Source organism: Cryptotermes secundus, unplaced genomic scaffold (assembly GCF_002891405.2).
Source record: "Cryptotermes secundus unplaced genomic scaffold, Csec_1.0 scaffold1526, whole genome shotgun sequence".
Lineage (NCBI taxonomy): Eukaryota > Metazoa > Arthropoda > Insecta > Blattodea > Kalotermitidae > Cryptotermes > Cryptotermes secundus.
The window spans coordinates 46,909-68,013 of record NW_019739249.1 but is presented as its reverse complement, the minus strand read 5'-3'; the positions used below and the strand labels follow the sequence as shown (position 1 = coordinate 68,013).

Genomic DNA, 21,105 nt, shown 5'->3' with positions numbered 1-21,105 from the left:
TCCTAGTGATCTCTTTCCTTCTGGATTTCCCACCAATATCCTATATCACGAAAAACGGATAGCCTACGAACAAATCCGAACCGGGAAGGATTTATGCACAGGCTACCCCCTTTTTTGTTTGTAATCTTAGGCCGATGTTGTGTCCTTGGTTCGGAACCTACCCGGGGCATAAATGTCCCGCTCTTTTCTTTGAAGCTGTATTTTCTGTGATGGATACTGAGCCCATCAACACACTCTTATATGTCTCCTGCATATGAATTATTTATTAAGACTTCTAACTCCGTCTTCTTCTGCTGAAAATTTCTTTACAGAACCATTCCCCTTGAAGGATGTTTCAAATCTTTTAACATTTTCAATAAAGTCGTTTTGTGCAGAACATACAAAGATTGCTGTGTGTAGAATGGTTAAACAAATAATGCGAAATGGAATGTGTTTAGGTGGCACGTAAAACTTCCTTTGGAACTTTTAACAATAAGTAATATAGCTATAATATTAATAGAAATGTTATGGAAATAATATTTTGAACAATTCAGCTGGTTCAGGGTACGATCCAGGCGTCTGTGGTGACCTTGATGATATTTTGGGCATCGTAAGGACTCTTCATTTAAATTTTACACCGCTTCTTCATTACTTGTGCTGTATCCTGCATGGGCAGATCCGACGGAACCAAACTAATCATAAAGTAATTTTGTCTTCCTTCTCTCCAGATGATGCCTGTAAAATCCACAGCTGGTTCAATTAACATGGGGCCCACCTAAGTAACTGAATCCATTTACACGATATTTCTTTAGAACTTAACAGTCCTCTATCTGATCACGGAATTGCGCATCTTTTATGACACCCGAAGGCGTAGTAACGCATTCTCAACAATCAGCCACTGATCTCTATTCTGAAACGTGGAATTTCGTAATGTATATTTTTTCTGGTTTTTTGCTGCAAGACTCAGACTGGAGGACCACCACTTGTCGCTTGTCTGCGGCCGCTAATAGACATATTCAGAGTTGTCTTCTATACGTGGGGACCCTCTTTTCTACCCTCATCCCAAGGACGCTTACTGCCGTGGAGATGAGTTATTTCGGATATAAAAATGAAGTTTGTGTTATGTAGGATTATTCGTCATTTTCCTTGGATTAGGCAACGCTTCACTTGCGGACCACCTCTGTGGTCTAGTGGTCACAGTTCCTGGCTACAGATCCAGAGTTCCGGGTTCGATTTCCGGTACTGCCAGATTTTCTGAGAAGTAGTGGGTCTGGAACGGAGTCCACTCAGCCTCGTGAGGATAATTGGGGAGCTACTTGAATGGAAAAGTAGCGACTCCGATCTAGAAAACCGAAATTAACGGCCGTGGGGATTCGTTGTGCTGACCACGCGGTACCCTCTATCCGCAAAATTTTGAACTAACTTCGCCGACAAGCGGCGGTCGCTCGGTCGGTATAGTTCGCTTGTGGACTAAAGCCACAGTTTGTTTTGTTTTTGTTGTTACACCACGCTTGGTTTGTTCTGTCCTCTTGAAGAGTATGTTGATCCATCTTAACTGTGGGCTCCCTTTGTTTCATCGTCTTGGGGGGGGAGGGGTTGTACGAATCTTATTCAACAAATTTATATTATTTTTGCCCCACAGCCGGGCATCATACACTCGTTTGCTACGAATACTTTATTAATGATATGTCATAGCTGTCACTTAACTCTGTAACACCTGCTGACCATGTCACACGTAACTTGTGACATGTTGTCTATTCCTGGAACTCTCGTCACAGTGGACAACTTCCGAGCAGGGTGAACTTAGCATAAACACAACAAAATTCGTTGCATGGCAACAGTGAAGGGCAGCCCATGTCAGCTTGTGAATATTGCACACAGCTCTTCTCAGTTTTCTTGCATGAGGATACAAACATCTACATAGAAAGCGTACGAATGGATTGTATTCTGAGCCAGTTGCAACCAATTTGGGTCACGGAGTTATATTTGCATGATATGCCTATAGTATAATACATGACTTCAAGTTTTCATGGTAAACTAATGAAACTTTCTCGGGCGACTAACGTCGTCGGTTCAGGTTCGTCGTCTTAGATTTTGTCAGGTCTGTAGCAGTTGTCAGTGGCTCTCAAACTTTGTGAGACCGCGGCACGGAAGTTGAAAAACACTTGTCTACTTTACTCAACTTCATCTATGTATATCCAGATCTGCCGATGTCTGTTGGCATTCCGTGCCAGTACTTCATCGCCAGTTCTGGTCATCCATTTGGCCCTTTTCTTTCCAAACTTTGCCACAGATTATTTTTAAAGTTCACCTTGAATTCGAAATGGGAGTCGGTACAGCGACTGGTTACCGGCTGGATGACCGAGGGGTCGGAGTCCCAGTAGTGGCAAGAATTTTCTCTTCTCCACTTCATCCAGACCGGCTCTGGGGCCCACCCACCCTCCTATCCAATGGGTACCGTGGGCTCTTTCCCCTGAAGTAAAGTTACCTGAGCGTGAAACTGACCACTCACCTCCAGCTAGTGCCGAGGTCAAGAAAACGTGGATCTATGCATCCACTCCCCCATATGCCTTTGTGACGTAGTGTTTAATTAGTTAAGCACAGGAACAAATTATCTTTTTACATTGCCTTGGGTTTAAAATATCAGCAAATTTTGTATATTTCTTGATTTATATTTTATAAAATTTTGTGCAAGCTTTTAAGGCTCCAAGGAATTTCATCTCCATTGCTTCGAGTCTACATTTGTTCCTTTTTATCAGAATCCGTATTTATTATCCATAAAGCCATTATAATCACACGCCTAGTGCATGGCTACCTCCCTTACTGCACTGTCCTGACGTATTAGCTGACATATATATAACATGCAGTTCCTCGTCACGTGATATTTTAAAGTGTTCACATATCTCATTCCAGCCGCTTGCGATTTGTCTTCTCCCTTCAACCCAAGAGACCAGATTTCATCACTCACTCACTCACTCATGGAGCTGAGCCCTTCTTGAGAAGCCGCCAATTGTGCAACTACTCAAGAACTTCCCAGCATTTTATTTAACCCGAAGGTTTATTGCCCCGTTCACAAGAGCCCTCCACCGGTCCATACCCTGAGCCAGATCAATCCAATCCATACCATCACATCCTATCTCTCTAATATCCATTTTTATATTGTCCACCCACCTACGTCTTGGTCTTCCAGGTAGACTCTTTCCATCTGGCTTTCCCACCGATATCCTATGTGCATTCGTCTTCTCCATCGTTCGTGCTACATGCTCTGCCCACCTCATCCCCCTTCACTCGTTTATTATAGTTATACTTGGAAAAGAGTGACCAGGTTTTATACTGGTACAAAACAATTGTATAATTATTTTTATATGTCATGATTTTCAGCGTTTTGCAAAATAAACGACATGACAGCTCTTCTTCTTCTAAATCGATTTAGTAGTTTCTCTGGCCTGTGCCCATTCAGAATTAATTAAAAAATGACAAGTTTTCTATTTAATTATAATAAGCATTTCGACAGTTTTTCTCCTATTAACTCCATTAAAATCCCCATTTATATGTGCGTTATTTATATTTTAACACATTTTCAAATGATTCGTTGTCAGGCATTATTTCCATTTTCAAAGAATCCACCGGTGTTTAGGTACTTTCCACGAATATGAGTATAATTAGTGTGGGATTTTACAGTGATATGTGCTCAATACTGAATTATGGCTGTTTATAACGATATTTTCCATGCAACACTGTAATTGCATATTACAATTCGGAGCACGTTGTATAAGGATTACATGCTCCGTGTAAGCAATTCTATTAACACAGCCAACGTGACTGCATTGCCCAATGGACTGCAAGCGGAACTGTATCACTGTCATCATAATGGAATTGTGTTCCAATTGAAAGCGAAGTTTTGCCTTATCTGTGCCTTCGCTCGAATCACAAATTGTGCTCAACACGAATCCAAAGTCCATAATATAATTTCATTTGTGTTGTCAGATTGGATCTATTATCACCCATCCAGACACTGAACGCGAACTATGGGTTTATCCGAATAAAATATAGATTAACGTGTGTAAGTTGTATTCGAAATATGCACAGTTCGAATCCTGACAGGGACACCAACTATCCTGGTTTAAGTATTCTGTGGCTTTCCACTTCCTGTCCAAACAAGTTCTGGGATAGTATCTCAAATAGTCCAGGACCACCTCCTTCCAAATTCTTTCCAATTCATCATCCTTCTATCATCCTACCATTCGACGCTATATTCTGCAATACTGTAAGTGCCATAAAATATCCCAGAAAGAAAATCTTTTCCAGATGTGCAGAGGCCAGAATTGTCAAAAATCACAGTGAAAACATAAATCACACCACAAAAATAACAAGTGTATTCTTTTGCCCTCTCAGATTTATGTGACAATCCACAGCACAGTATATTAATAGAGGCAAATATAAGTCTTTGTAACTAATAAATTAACTCCACTAAACAGTTTCCTTCTAGAGAAACTGAGAGCTGTTCAGATAGTCAATAAATTCCCCCCAATTTATGGAACACGAAAATTCATACCGTGCCCACACGAGCGCTCCAATGGTCCCTGTATCCTCAGACAGCTGAATCCAACCCACATACTTACACTCTCTTTCCTGAAGATCCCATTTAGAAGTGTGAACTCCATGTGGTTTCTTCCCTTCGGATTATCTGAGGAATTTCTCATTTCTCCCTTGCCGTCTTTATGACTTGGCATCTCCTCTTTCTTCTTATATGAATAAACTTATCCTTCCTTATGTATTCACTTCTCCTATATTCCGTTACACATGTGCTCATCTCAGATGTTTTCATTTCCGCTCTCATATCCACTTTTTCTTTTCTGATTCTTCCTAATTTCCATCAGATTCATCATAACTCCCTGTAATCGAGAGTCGAACACGAGTTCACATGAAGAAGTTTTCCTGCACCGCCATTGCAATCCTATAAGAACACAAATCCAAATGTTTATTCATGTGTTATCAGTCCCAGCTGAGACAGTATTTTCCTTGGATAAAAATGTGGTGAGATGTTACGTGTCTTTACTCCTGGCCTCAGACAGAAGGACGAAGGACCTCCTCAATGTCACTGTTAGAGAACAAGATACAGCTCTTTCCATCGACCCACATTAGCAGTATATAGCTGTAGTATAAATGTAAATGTATCCATGTGATTAATTACAGACTAAGCCACGATGATGTATGGAAGAGTGGAGGTATATCTCTCTCTAACATACTTAATATAAAATGTGTCAAAATAATCAGAAATTATTGTTAAATTTAAAATCACAATCATTTCCGCAAGTGTTTTATATATATATATAAAGTGTTGTGTTATGATGTTGTTATATTTATGTGAAGTAATAATTACGATGTTTGTAAATAAAATGTATTCGAAGATGAATGTCTAACCTCAATTTCCAATTTTCAGTAACGCGTTTAAGAGAGAAAGAGTTTCATTAAGACTAGATATGTTCCAGATTTTAACTTACTCCAGAGAAAGTAACAGATAAAAGGGGAAAATTCATAATGAGAAGTTTCATAATTCGTACTCTTCACCAAGCATTATTAATAGTGTGATTAAAACGCGGATTTGATGGGCGACACATGTAGTATGCATAGAAACAAAATGAATAAATGAACAAAATTTTGTTCCGAGAAGTCGCAGAGAAGAAACACTTCTGAGACCTAGAGTGGAGAATAACATTGAAATGGATGTTGAACTATAAGTGTGGACTCGATTGAAATGGCGAAGGATAGGCTTCCATGCCGAAATCTTGTGAACACGATTATAAAACCCGAGTTTCACAAAAGAATGGGAGTCTCTTGACCGACTGAGTGATTATCGACTCATTAAGAAAGTTTCGGGTACGATATGAACAGGATCCGTTACAGATATTCTTGTATACCTTCCCTCAATTCTTATGAAGTAGAGACTTCAGTAATCGAGCGCTGTGTTTCAGATCCCACGTTAATCTGTGCGTCTACCCGCCTGCCATCTTCGGAAGTATCATTCTGCCATTGGTTGTAAAATGCAAATTCCCTCCAAATGATACTCTAATTCCCACCTTCACACTTGTCGACATGACACAGGCCAGGACAAAACCGTAAGTAATCAATTCTCTAGATCTGGGCCCTCCTTAAGAAGCCCACAGTTGTTCAGACGCTCAAGAATTTCCCAAAATTTAATGGAATCCGAAGGCTTTTTACCGCGTTAACAAGAGCCCTCCACTTGTCCCTATCCTAAGTCAGGTCAATCTAGTCGATATTACACAATGTTATCTCTTTAAAATTAATTTTAATATTATACTCCCACCTACGTCTATGTCTTATTGTGGTCTATTTTCTTGTGGCTTTCCTATAAAAAAATCCTATATGCATTCCGCTTCTCCAAATTCATGCTACATGTCCTGCCCATGTCATCCTCCTTGAATTGATCATTTTATTTATGCTTGGGGAAGAGTACAAGTTATGAAGCTCCTCGACCTCCCGTCACTTCATCTTTCTTCGGTCCAAATATTCTCCTCAGCGCATTGTTCTCAAACGCCCTCAGTATATGTTCCTCCCATAATATCAGAGATCAAAAACCCTACCTGAAAAATAAGTAACAAACTATTCGTATGAGTAGCATTGGATTCAATGATACGTTTTTAATTTTACACCGGTTGGAAATAATCATGACACATGCAGTGAATCCTTATTTCCACAGACCAGTCCCTCGTCTTGTTGGAGCAAATGTACACGTTCTGCAGTACAGTGGTATCAAAACCAACAGAAACATCATGATTAGGGGTCTATAGATTTAGGCCTGTTTCTGTTTTCCAACTCATGATAACATACATCTTTTTGTAGCCGATACCAATATCAAGGAAGGAAAATCGAAGACAACACAACGATACATTTTATGCAGACAGAGTTATTTGCCAGATTCAATTCACAATTGCGGAATATAACTGCATGTTCGAATATAAGGCAACAGGCTGATCGAAAATTTGGAAGAAAACAGTGCGCCAGTTGAAGAGTACATGTCTGTGGAAAGAGGGGCATTTCAGGAGAAATAATAAAGACGATTCGGGGCTCCAATGAGATTTAGACAAATAAGCAGTCTCCTTTATATAAGTTCTTAAGTATACTGTGTAATGAAATACGTTTCAAAGCAGAGCAATCTCTTTATTTCTCCATTTGTTAGGTCTTCACATTCTTCCGGCCAGCCTGTTCTCAAGCATCCATCATCTTACGTTAGCGCGACAGGCGAAGTTTCATATCCATCATAAAACTAATTAACTTTATGCAGCAGTTCTCTCTGTGAAGCTGGTGGTTCCTCAGATGATCAATGAATTGTCATCCTTTTAATGAAGCAGAAGAATCATTATATGTATATATAAAGATAAAGCTATCCCTGTATCAGACCTTGGCGGCCCATAGTGTTGTGAGGCGTCGAGGCTCCCATATTTTCTAGACAGTCTGCTTACAGATGGCGGTGAAGTTGTCAGCCTTAGGCACCGGCCGTCTTTTACCCTCCAGGAAGATTCTTGGTACTCATTTCTCTTACAGGCTGAGTCGACCTGGGGACCATAGTGCGGCTGGTAAGATTGGGTCAATTGAAAAATCCAATAATAACGGGAATCGAACCCGCAACCATCAGGCTTGTAGCATGGTGCCTCAACCAAGCTACCGCGTGCCTCCTACAGTATTCGAATACAAGGCGCCCTAAAATTTAAGACGCATCCAGTTTTTGAATGTGGATTTTAGGAAAAATTTTAGAAAAGTGCATATTCCTCGAATTGAAGACGCACCTCAATTATTCAAAGGTGAAAAAAAGGTAAAATAAATTGGTAATACAGAGTATATGTATACGTATAAACACATCCCCTTCCGAGCTACATGTTCTGCCCAATTTTTGTCTTCTATTAGGTCACACTTTTGGGTACAACATTGTCACCTTCAGCCATTATGAAATACGCCATTTTGCATGTTCCAATTCAGAATTAACTTCTGAAGCTGAATCGATTCTGGAGATCTGGTAGGATTCCTCGGGTGGGCTATCTCCCACCAAGGACAACAGCAACACAGAGAGTACAAGAGCGTATATCCATGCCCCGAAAGGAATGACCACCCATGATCCTAGTGTTTCAGCTATCGAAGACCATAAGCGCCTTGGATCATACAGCTACTGCAATCGGTCATGTTACAGTTTGATGATACAAATTATTAATTTCTTCGTTATGAAGATTTATCGAGCCTCAAATTACTTCCAGTCCCATAGTTCCAAATATTTTCCTCGGCTCTTTCTTTGTAAACATCCTCAATTTATGGTCTTCCTATGGGGCGATACCAAGTTTCATACAAAACAACAGGTGAAACTGTCATATGGTGTATTTCAATTTTTATGTTTATAAATGGGGGATAGGAAGATGGAAGAGTCTATGCTGGATGATACTAAGAATTCTCCGAATTTAACTAGCTGTTAACTTCGAGAAAGTAATTTTTATTTGTTACTGTTTTTTCCAAATTCAGACAGGGACCTGTAATGGAGTTATCCGGCGGGTTTTACAGCCCCCCCCCTCCACGACCCTTATTAAATCAAGGTAGTTCAATCTGCTTTATGGGTGCACTCCGTATTTGCGAGGAGTTCACGTAGGGGGTAAGACTGTCCATGGGGAAGAAATGCCGCCATCGTTTTTCCTGTGAATTGTGTAATTGTATTGGCATATCGGTTTTAGGTTTATGTTTGGATGGTGCAGAATGGAACTAATGCATATCTCCGACACGTTGGTGACCGCATACCCGACTCAGTTATGGAGCTGAGCGACTCTTGAGAAGCTACCAATTGTGCAGCCACTCAAGAACTTCCCAACATTTTATAGAACCCGAAGGTTCATTGCCGTATTCACAAGAGCCCTCCACTGGTCTCTATCCTGAACCAGATCAATCTAATCCATACCATTCCATCCTATTTCTCTATCCACCCACTTACGCCTTGGTCTTCCTTGTGGTCTCTTTCCCTCTGGCTTTCCCACCAATATCCTATATGCATCACTCTTCTCTCCTATTCGTGCTACATGCACTGCCCATCTCATCCTCCTTGACTTGATCATTCTAATTATACATGAAGAAGCGTACAAGTTATGAAGCTCCTCATTATTCAGTTTTCTCCAACCTCCTGTCACTTCATCCTGGAGGGCTTCTCCTCCATCCGCAAACTGAGGACGCGCCATGCCATGGTGACAAGGGACCTACCTAAGCCAATACAGTGCCATAACGCAGGAGACGAAACCCAAATTTTCACGCTCGTGAAAACCTCAAAACTCATAGTTCTCTTCCGAGAATTAGTGTTCTTACTGGCTGCTTTAGCAGCGCCAATATAAATTTGAGACACTTATTTCGAAATTTATAACATTTTCTTTGTCTATCAGCCGCGCCAATTGGTTAAAAATTACCGACGTTTCAGTGATCATCCCTGTACCCTTCATTAGGTTCTTATCAGTAATTTTTAACCAGTTGACAAGGGTGACAGCCCGAAAAGATTTTATCAATTTAGATGCGTGAAGCTTCAGGTCTTAAATTATTTTGAAATTTTGTTTTACAACAAGGCCGATTACAGTGGCCGCGCAGTCTAAGGCATGAACTGTCTTCGCTCGCTCGGACTGTGCGATCGTGGGTTCGAATCTCATTCAAGGCATGGATGTGTGTTTGTGTTTATTCTGTTTGCGTTAGGTAGCAGCCTTTCGACGGGCTGATATATATATATACTTCAAATATATGAAGTAGGACTGTTAATCATTATACTAGGACATTGTTTGGTATGTTATGATAAAAGATAACAAAATAATATGTATAGTGTTTACTTTATAGTATTTATTATGCCTTGCGAATACAATGTCAAGATAAGCAACTGAGTCAGTTCGTCTGCCGAGTTCTATTTCTATACAGGGCTACATGTGACAGTAGCAACAAGAGTCTGACATTAGGCTAATGCAGTCGCTTAGTAATGAAGATGAAGCATTACACTCGGAGCCTGACATTCAGCAACCCGCCTAGCACACTAGGGCGGGGCGGTGGATACCAGGGATAGCCTGGGGCAGCAGTTGAGATGGTCAGAGCCGCAAACATCACCACGACGAACAGCAGTAGAATCTGAAAGAATTGATTACATATAATTAAGTCTTTATTTCGTTTCCATAAATAAATGCATATGTTAAGTGGAAGAGCTTGAATCGTCCAGTGATTGAGGCTAGCTCTTTCTAAGGGACCAGACAGAATACGTGTTTTCCTTCACCTAAGGACGGAAACAGATCCAGTTTCCGAAACGTCGTGTTTTTCTTAGTTATCTTAAAACCAGGACGATGGATAAAGTCCGAAAACCCAATATCTCTGTGTGTTATACACCATCGTCAGAATCCTATAGTAAGGCATATCTGTTCCTCCAGACGAAGAAGGCCCGAATCACAACTAAGCAACTGTCTCTCTGGAACAGAACCCTATTCGAGAACCTGGCAGACGCTCAACAACTCAGGAAATTCTAGCCTTTTATGGAATTCGTGTTCAGGTGACTCTGGTTCAGGCGAATTAATTTCTCGCCCTGTTTCTGTAAGATTTGTTTCCCCTCCTTTGGCGCTACAACCCCAATTTGGGCCTTGGCCTACCTCCATGAAACTCTCCGTTTCACTTCAGTTTACTACATCTTAGGCATTCGGTAGGACTCCTTGGGCGGGTGATCAGCTCGTCGCAAGGATTCTACCTGTACACAAGCACAGAAAAACATACATACACACGCACAAACACCAAACATCCATGCCCTAAGTGGGATTCGAACCCACGATTCAGGCTTCCGAGCGATCGAAGACAGTACATGCCTTAGACCGCTGGGCTACAGTGACCGGCATTTCTGTAAGATGCATTTTAATTTTAGCCTCCCATCCATATACTAACGTACTAATCTCATGACAAAGGTGTTACATGAGAAAACGGCGATCAGTTGGCTTCTGGAAATCAAGTGACGTAAAGTACTGAAACGTCATAACCTTCTTCAACAAATTAGTCATTTTGCAATATGTGGCAATATCTGAAGCTCATTTATCTTTTTACAAAATCCATCCTCTCTTCCACGATCCTGGCACATAACTATAAAGGAGAACTTATAAATAGACTTTGACTGAATCAGCCTATTGAACAAATGCATTCCAAAGGGCCCACGCCGCCGGCGTAAAAGAGGACGTGACTTCTGTTCCCATAAATGTCGCCCAGGAGAAGTTGTGACAGCATTCACGTTGTAAGTGAAGTCATAAAGTAAGGGTAAAGCTATCCCTGTAACAGGCTGTGAAGCCACATAGAGTTGTGAGATGTCGAGGCTTCCACATTTTCTAGTCAGTCGACTCACAGACGGCGGTAAGTTTGTCAGCCTTACACACAGACCGCCATTACCCCCAGGAAGATTCCTGGTGCTCATTTATGTTAAAGGCTGAGTCGACCCCAAGGCAATAGTGCGGCTGGAAGGCATACGTAAATTGAAAATATCCACCTCATCGAGACTCCAACCCGCGACCTTCCTGCTTGTAGCATAGTAAAAAAGAAGTTATAGCATACCAAAGAAGAAAAAATTTAAACAAATTTCGAACTTGCAGGTGCTTCATAAGTGCTTTAAATTTATTACAAACGATAAAACAATTCCGTCCAGTGTGACTGTTGAAGCTTTAACTGCTTCACCTCTTAGCACCATAACATGTTTCGGTCCCTATAGACCATCAGCAGAGAGAACATCAATACTTTTAGGAACTACTATTACGTTGGGTGTTTTGATTTTTAAAATACATAAATATACAATATTTGTAATATACACTTTATACAAAATCCAGTCACACTGGACGGAATTGTTTTATCATTTGTAGTGTTGTTAGTGTGACGGAGCAGAAGGAAACAAATCAGCTTTAAATTTAGTTTCCGAGGCCTGAGCTCTGTGGAACACTGACCACACTAGTCCGTATCACGACAGGGGTACGTTTGCTGTGTTACTTTGTGTTAGTAGAGACTTTGCGAAGGGGGAAATAAAGACATCTAAAATAAGAAATGATATAACAGCATAAATCTAATGAAAATCCATTACATATATGAAATTACTGAAGGATAATTATGGGATCGACTGTCTGCGTCGGATTCCTGACTGGGGAATATTGCCTCCTCGCCGCGGGCCCCGCAGCCTCCCGTAAAATGCATACCCAAAGCTAAAAGAAGTTCCAACGTGAACTTTCTCGCTGAGTTCCATGTGATGCTGAGAAACAGACTGTGTGGAGCTTTACTTCTACGACTTCATGTTGAGGTGTTTAAACACAGGAACCTTTGTCTTATGGAGTATTAGGATAAAAAGGTAAATGTTTCCGTTAAGTAGCTATGAAAGTGTATGGAGGAGTGGATGCATAGATCCTTATTTTCTTGACCTCGGCAGTAATTTGAGGTGAGTGGTCAGCTTCGCGCCCCTGCAGCTTTATCCAAGGGCAAAAAAACGGTACACATTGGATATGAGGCTGGGTGGGCCCCAGAGCCGATGTGGACGACATGGAGAAGAGAAAATTCTTGGTCCTACCGGAACTCGAACTCCGACCGCTCGGTCGTCCAGCCCTAGCCAGTCGATATACCAATTACACTACCCCGGCTCCTTCTTATGGGATATTAACATGGCTGTTTAATTCTTACCTTGAATTCCATGATCTCGGCTTTGGGGCAGTAGAGCTGTGTACCCTCACACTGACAGAGAACACTCTTTATACCTTGCCTTGCGTTCCAGCTTACGTTTGTAATCACGTATAGCTTTGCTTGCCGTATCGTGTTTACACAAGGAGCGGATTGCTTTCGGTGTTTTACACACGAATGTCTTCTTCTTTTGATAGAAAGAAGGGAAACATTTCGAGAGGTAACTGCACTCAAAGTACTGGCCTTTGTATGAAAGACGTACCCATTACTTTATCAAGCAATTTCGCGTGTGTTGGTTCAACTCATAGAACTTCTAGAAAGTTTATGCAGTTTTTTTAAGTCCTTTGATAAACTCTGATGGAACTTTACATGTAACACTTAACTTACGCTGGCACATTACCATGTACATATTTTCCATACTTGAGTGATTTTAATGGCCTCTTTGAACATTGACATATAACCTTGCATTTTACTAATCCTTTGGTAGTGTCTAATATAACTTTACATGTTTAACTTCTATTACAGTCATTACAATGTATACGTTTGGTCACCGTAAGGTTAGCTTTCTCAAAGCCCTTACTGAAATACTGCGCTTGTCTTCAGAGTCTCTTTTCAAATTTCGTTGGAAATGACATGCTACAATTCTCTTATACTGGAATTGCCATGTATAAACTTGGTCTTCCTTAAACAAATTTGACCGCCTCTGTGCTCTAGTGGTCACAGTTCCTGGCTACAGATCCTGAGGTTTCGGGTTCGATTCCCGACGCTACCAGATTTTATGGGAAGTAGTGGGTCTGGAACGAGGTCCACGTGAGGATAATTGAGGAGCTACTTGGATTGAAACGTAGCGGCTTCGGTCGAGAAACCCAAAATTAACTGCCGTGGGAATTCGTTGCGCTGACCGCGCGACACCCTCTATCCACTAAAGTTGGCACCAACTTCTCCGACAAGCGGTGGTCGCCCGATCGGTATAGTTCGCTTGCGGGCTAAAGCCAAGGAGTTTGTTTGTTAAGCATATTTAAGGGATATTTTGCCAGTATGTTTCATCAGCTGAACCTGGAAGTTAAGTTATCCCTACCATGGACATTTGAATGTCTTGGGTTTGTTTGATTAAACCTCACATAATGTACAAAAGGAAATATATGATTTCCTCTTGTTTTCCTATGAGGACGGCGGAACGAAAGGCAATATTACAGCAACAGTGGTATCCAGCACATGATGCGATTGGCTAAAAAAAAATCTTCAAAATTTGGCATTCAAAGAACAGTGGCAATTTTTTTATTTCCAAACGCTCTCACTTTCAGTACAGTTCATATTTTTATGACAAGTAGATTTAATTTGTTTCCAAATAAATCAAAATGATACCGTGCAGGGCTCTCATCCTAAGCGAACAATAAAGACTGCGCTGTCAGCGAAAGTAGACGAGCATCCAGAAAATCGCATAGTGAAGAGGTTAACAATCTATAATCCTCATTCTGTTATTAGGACGATGAAGAGTTTTTTTATTGTAGAAAAATTTATGTAAATAGAAAAAGGGCCTAGGCATTGCCCATCCCGTCTTCTGCAGCACATTCTTATAAATATCTTATTCTATAATAGCGGTTACCCAGCGATTCTTAATATATAAAAGTAAAAAAGTAAGTAAAGTTATCTCTGTAAGAGGCCGTGAAGGCCCATAGTGTTGTGAGACGTTGGGAGTCCCACATTATCTAGACAATCGGCTCAAAGATGGCGGTAAGGTTGTCAGCCTTACGCACCGGCCGAGCTTTACTCCCCAGGAAAAATTTTAATTAATTCCTGGTATTCATTTCTGTTAGAGGCTGAGTCGACCCCATGGTCATAGTGCGGCTGGAAGGATTAGGTCAATTGAAAAAAAAATCCAGTGACCTAATCGGGACTTGAACCCGCGACCTTCCGGCTTGAAACATAACTCCTAAACCAACTGCGCTTCTTCGTGCCCTAACTTAAGCTAACGACCATACACTACTTATCGTCCGATCACCTAAGTTAAGCAACATTTAATCAACATTCTTAATATAAATCTTAACTTAAATCTCAGAGTATACTGTTAATAATCAGTGCAATTACTTCTTTTACTTTTCTTACGGAGAGTATGGTACTTGACGGACATCTACCGAGCATGGACGAAAGCTTTGTGTGTCACCCTGAAGGAGAGAGGGCAGTTGGGGACCTATACATAGGTGGGAGGTTAACGAATTAATGAAGTTAATGAACCTTAAGCATTCTCTTGCGAGAATGTATGTTGGATTTAACAGGACTAGGACAGGATGAAAGCCCTCATTCTTGCAGCATGTAGCTTGTCGCTATACCGACTGAGCTTTCAATCCTGTTTAAAACGTACAACCCTTGCCTTATCTTTGATCAAAGTTCAAAATTAATTCTGTTTTTGTTCTTGTAGTTTAAGGGCACTCAGCATACGAGAGCTGTGTGATGTTGGGTATAAGTTATTTTATAAGTTGAATAATTTTGGTGTTTCTACAAAATTATTAGGAGCTGCATAAGAAATTCCCGAGAGATCGATCACATTTGATCCATCGATTATCACTCTCACCGGCGGTATCCAAAATGGCAGTTCGTTCAGTGGTAAATTGTGATGACACTCTAGTTTTCATCAATAATGATAGTGAAACAAGTGAGGTAACGAGGGCTTGTTGTCATAAATTTAAAATAGAACTCAGATCAGCACAAAAAATTATTGAACTGCTACAGGAAGAGATAAACACGCCCAATCATACCGTAAGTACAGACTCATGTTACTTCCTTAGTTCGAATTCAAAAAGAGAAGGGAACTGGGTTCTTGTGTTCATGAATCTCCCCTGGAACATCTGGCTAACCTGACTTAGGGTTTTCCCATGGTTTTTCACAGTACCACCAGGCAAATGTTGATTGGACTTAGTATCCCTAATCAGGTGACAAGCACCAAGACTTTTGAATACATTATTTACTAATCATCAGCCATTTGATACTATATAGTTTCCGCTACGAAGTGTGTTGTGAAATCATGAAAGGAAATGTGGTGCAGGAGCAGTTTTGAATGTCATTAACAATCGGACACAACTTTCAGCTCCAGAAGAGATACTGTTCAACATCAAGATTGAGCCCTATGACAGCGAACTGGAGCTACAGGTAGCCCTGAAGAAAGCACGGAGACCGAAGCTGCAGGAGGCTGTTACAGAATCAAAGAACAGTGTAGAAAAGGTACATCACATCAGCAGATTTCCTTTTTAATCCTTCTCACAAATGTTTGGCTGTAGTAGAGGTCATTTATCTTGTTCAATCAAGGCCATCTTCACCTTCCCTGCCTCTCTGCTTTTTCTCCCTGAGACAAGAGAGGAGCAGGCCTATGGATATGTGGTGGGAAGTGATGAAATTGTCCCTAGCTACAGAATCCTGTGCCATGTTTAGTTCCTACACAGTGTCTCCATATGTTCCAGTTATAAAATGTTGCACAGAACTTTGTAGTAAAGTTTATTATGATGTTTCCTCCTTGGTTACTGTACAAAACCATTGTACCCTAGATAGAGTATATTGTAATTTAACCTGAGGGCTATTAAATTGTTTCTCTCACAGTTTGTTGTGGTGGGCCTCAAACCAGTAAATCATATCTTCACACTTAAGTAATATCATCATCCTTTCTTACTGTGCTACAAACTGAAAGTTCATGGGTTTGATTCCCAGTTAAGTAATTGGATTTTTAGATTGACCAAATCCTTCCAGTCACACTATGACCCTGAGGTCAACTCAGCCTCTAACAGAAATGAGTACCAGGAATATTCTTGGGGGGTAAAGGACGGCCAGTATGTAAGGCTGACAACCTCACTGCCTTCTGTGAGCTTATTGTCGAAAAAGTATGGGAGTCTCGACATCTCACACCCCTAGGGGCCTCCACGGCCTGTTACAGGGAGAGCTCTACCTTTTTTGATACTATCATCCTTTCTTGTATTTTGGCTATTGAGCCCTGTTATGGCCACCTGTCAAATAGGCACCAGGGGCTGTTTCCCCGGGTGTGAGCAGCATAGAGCTGGAATCTAACCTCCATCTAGAGCATAACTAGTTAAGCATACGGACAGCTTTGCATTTATGGATACTACAAAACAGAATGCTATATAGCTACATAATTTAACTGTTTGTGATTTGTGATGTTTGTAGGTGGCAGAGTCAGTACTGGAGAGAAACTCAGAAGGAAACACAGAAGGTGGTTCCATTGTGCTGAATGCTACAGCAAAATTCTGCCGCACACTGGGTGACATCCCCACTTATGGTCTGGCTGGCAACAGGGATGAGGACGCTCAGGAACTGCTTGTGAGTGCAATATAACCTTCCGCAGATAAATGTATGAGTGCAATATAACCATCTGCAGATAAATGTACACTTGGCAAGGCACTTTGATTTAGCATGTGTCAAGACTGGATACAGTCCATTGCCCATCTACAGTTATTTACTGCAGCTGCAACAGAATTAGAATATATTTTAATTACAGTTGAATTCCATGATAATGGATGTATAAATTACTGAACTGGAAACATCCAACAGAAATACTAAAAATGAAAGCACTCGTTATAACATAAGAATGTGATAGTTGAGATGGTAGAATCTTTTTGTTCTTCTTCTTCTANTCTTCTTCTTGACAAGTGGGTCCTTCTGAAATAAAATGCCGTATAATGTGGTAAAGTCCATAAGCATTTTGAAGGAATGTCAGTGGACTTAGAGGATGAGACTTCCCAGAAGATAGTGCCTTTCTTAATCTTCTCTACAAGAATCTCAAATCCAGTCTTTTTCTCCCTGTGCCATGTGCATGATACAAGGGTAGAAAAGATGCTACTAGGAATTATATGTGAAATTGTTATAGGGATGAATAAATAGCTCGGAACATGACTAAATGAAAAACCAATAGTTCTTGTAATTTTATTCATTGCAAAGTGAATTGAATGTTAATCATCACAATATTTTCACTGCAAGCTCAGAATTAGTTTGGCAGGTGTACATTGCTTGGCAGAATGAGAGTATGTTTCTAATAGATCTGTAACTTTAAAGCATACTATGATATTAAAAAGGTAATTTGGCAAAGAAGTTTCAAGATGATCAGTATAGTCAGAAGAATTCTGTCTTTGGGGTATCATCTGAATTTCTGGGGGAACATGTCACCTCAGTCTTCAGGGTCAAAGAATAAATGAAACAAGAAGCCAGCATGAAGCAGGTAGGAAGCTTGGCTTTGTTACCTGCCAGTGCTGGTTTCTTGCTTGATTTATTCTTCAACCTTGAAGATGGAAGCGAGATGTTTCTGCAAAATGTCTGCTGACTTTCAACAGACTACACAGCATTATATCCCAGATGACAGAACTATTCAAAACCACTAATTTCAGAAGCTCGACTCCTACACAGTGTAGTCAATACCTTACAGTGCAGTAATTCTTTATACAGTTGTTGGTGGGTAAACAGTTCAGATTTCAGTCTGTCTCAAGGTAATTTTGAATTGGTAATGTTTGGACTGCGCATTTGCGTTCTGCTAATCTCATACAAAATTTAGATTACAGGACTTTGGGAGGGAAACGATTGAAGAGAAGAAACCTCAGGAAGAAGGCAAATGGAGCTTGGAATGAAGTTGAGACTGGTGAGTCATTAGCAGATTCTTTATGTACAGCATAGGCCTATTCAGTTTAAGAGATATTGACACTTTAGTATCGTTTTTAATCATGCTTTATATTTTAAGTATTGCATAAATGGTGTACCATATTTAATCATATACTGCAGTTTTGTTAGGGGTTTTAGTACAAACACATTAATCATTACTGTTTAATATTAGTAGTGGTAGGATAGTTGGTTTAGGCACTATGCTACAAGTTGGAAGGTCGTGGATTCAAGTCCTGATGAGGTCATTAATTTTTTTCAGTTGACCTAATCCTTCCAGCTGCACTATGGCCCTGGGGCCAACTCAGCCTCTTAACAGAAATGAGTACCAGGAATTTTTGTGGGGGGTAAAGTGAGGCTGGTGCGTAAGGCTGACAACCTCACTGCCATGGATGAGCCAATTGTCTAGAAAATGTGGGAGTCTTAATATCTCACAACCCTATGGGCCTCCACAGTCTGTTACAGGGATAGCTTGGCGTATAAGGCTGACAACCTCACTGCCATCTGTGAGCCGAGTGTCTCACAACCATATGGACCTCCATGGTCTGTTACAGGGATAGCTTTACTTTTTTTTTTTTACTGTATAGTGTCTTGGTATGTAATGAATGTCACTCATGAAGAATGCCGTATTCTGGGATGTGGCACTGCATAGATATTGAGTAAAATGATGTTTTGGAGGAACATGCCACCTCCATCTTCAGGGTATAAAAATCCACAAGCGAGGAACTAGCGTGAGCAGGTGGCTGCATACTAAGTCACCTAAGTTGTCCTGTAGTCCCTACTACTTTAATGTGCTCTAGCATTCCCATTTCTGGTTATTGGCTGTTAAGTTGTGTTGGAAAACAGAATGTTACATATTTTTATTATTTCACAAAATAACAGATTGAACTATGTATGGATCATACCCTTTTTTCTAGCTGAAACTTCAGGATTACAGGATGACTTTAATGTTGTCTCTATTTCTAATTTCAGATACCTGTCTTATGAATTTCATGGAAAGGGACCTGGCAAAAATAAAGTGGAGAAACGAATGAAGAAAACTGAACAGGAAGGAGTGAGTATCAGTCCAGATTTGGTCATGAGCTCTTATTTCTAATACAAGCTGGAAGGTCATGGGTTCAAGTCCCAATGAAGTCTTTGGATTTCTTCAGTTGACCTAATCCATCCAGCCGCACAATGGCCCTGGGGTCAACTTAGCCTCTAATAGAAATGAGTACAAGGAATATTCTTGGTGGTAAAGGGCGGCCGGCACGTAGGGCTGACAACTTTGCTGCCATCTGTGAGCCAGTTGTCTAGAAAATTTGGGAACCTCAACATCTCACAACACTATGGGCCTCCACGGCCTGTTACAAGGATAGCTTTACTTTACTTTAGTATATTGTAGCACCCTGCTGCACTTCATTTAGTACGAAATTGTTTTACAGTCTCACGTGCAGCATGTCCTTCTGTAAAACTTCCTAAAAGTTATTCACTACATGTGTCGACCTATAAGTTCATTATCAGGTGTTTTAAAATTATAAATGAGGAAACTGCTCTGCTTCCATATTGTGGTTGATGGTCATCACTACACGATCCCTTCTATGCGCATGTATATATGAAGTGGCGGGTTGTTCTGCCTGTTGTGTTATGCTGCGTGTCCCTCTTGCACTGCATAACACAGCAGGCAGATCAACCAGCCACTTTGTATATACATGCACATAGAAAAAACGGCATAGTGATGACCAACAACCACAATATGGAAGCACAGCAGTTTCCTCGTTTATAATTTATGATTTTAAAACACCTGATGATGACCTTATAGGTTGAAACATGCACTGAATAACTTCTAGAAAGTTCTATACAAGGACGTGCTGCACATGAGACTGTGAAACCATCTGATGCTATTTCTAAATGGTGCTCCATAAGGAATCAAATTTTCGTTATCGTTACATGTCCACGATTCCACATAGCAGATAGATATCGATCCACACTTTTTGTGCATTCATTTTCTGCTGACTACAAACATACACAGTAGCCTCAGTCCTGGGACAGAAGCGAATACTGCAACTTTGTGACAAGGCAGATGGAGCCTCCTCATAAAACACACAGTATATTTGTTCATTTGTCATTAGGCTAGTAAACATAGACACAGACCATGGGTTGGAAATTGGGAGAAATTGATGACTTCAAGCAGCAGAATAACTTAAAGTTTGGCCAGCTGTTAGGATAATCAGTGACAAGAGCTGCAGATATTACACAGTGTGTAAGGGCAAACAGACTGTGCCCCATCTGAAGAAGATTAATCCCCCCCCAGTTGATGAAACAGATGAGCTCAACAGACACCCACTCGGAACGCTTAGCCTCCTGCAGCAGAAGCAGAAAGAAATGCAGTCTCCATTTGTGGTCCTTAGTGGCAGTAAACAAACATGCATATGCTTTTTGTCTGCATTCATTGAAAAGAACAACCAGTTCTAATTAAAAAAAATTGTATTCATTAACTGACAGACTTAGACATGAGAACACAGATTACTAGATGAGACCAGTGAACTCAATTCAAAATTTGTCAAATCTTGATATTGCAAATAACAGTAATTCATAGCTTTAACTTAGAGGCTGAGTAGATGGGAAGCCATATAGTAATGTTGATAATGTCATATGGTGATTATACTGCTGCAAAGTAAATATTTGTTTTTCTCTGAGCATGTCACTTGTCTTGTTATAATTTGTAGAATGTACACCATAAAGTTTCATTTTAATGATGGACTGATTAATAAGACTTTCCTCCTTGATACTGTGAAG

At 40.6% G+C, this 21,105-nt stretch overlaps 1 long non-coding RNA gene across 1 annotated transcript; it reads left to right on the top strand.

Moving 5' to 3' along the window:
* The first annotated feature begins 15,224 nt into the window (after nucleotides 1-15,224).
* LOC111871903 lies at nucleotides 15,225-20,719 on the top strand. Its single transcript, XR_002844122.2, has 6 exons — nucleotides 15,225-15,435; nucleotides 15,764-15,897; nucleotides 16,849-17,001; nucleotides 18,227-18,310; nucleotides 19,300-19,381; nucleotides 20,621-20,719. It is a non-coding gene; the product is annotated as an uncharacterized LOC111871903 (long non-coding RNA).
* The last annotated feature ends 386 nt before the right edge of the window (nucleotides 20,720-21,105 follow it).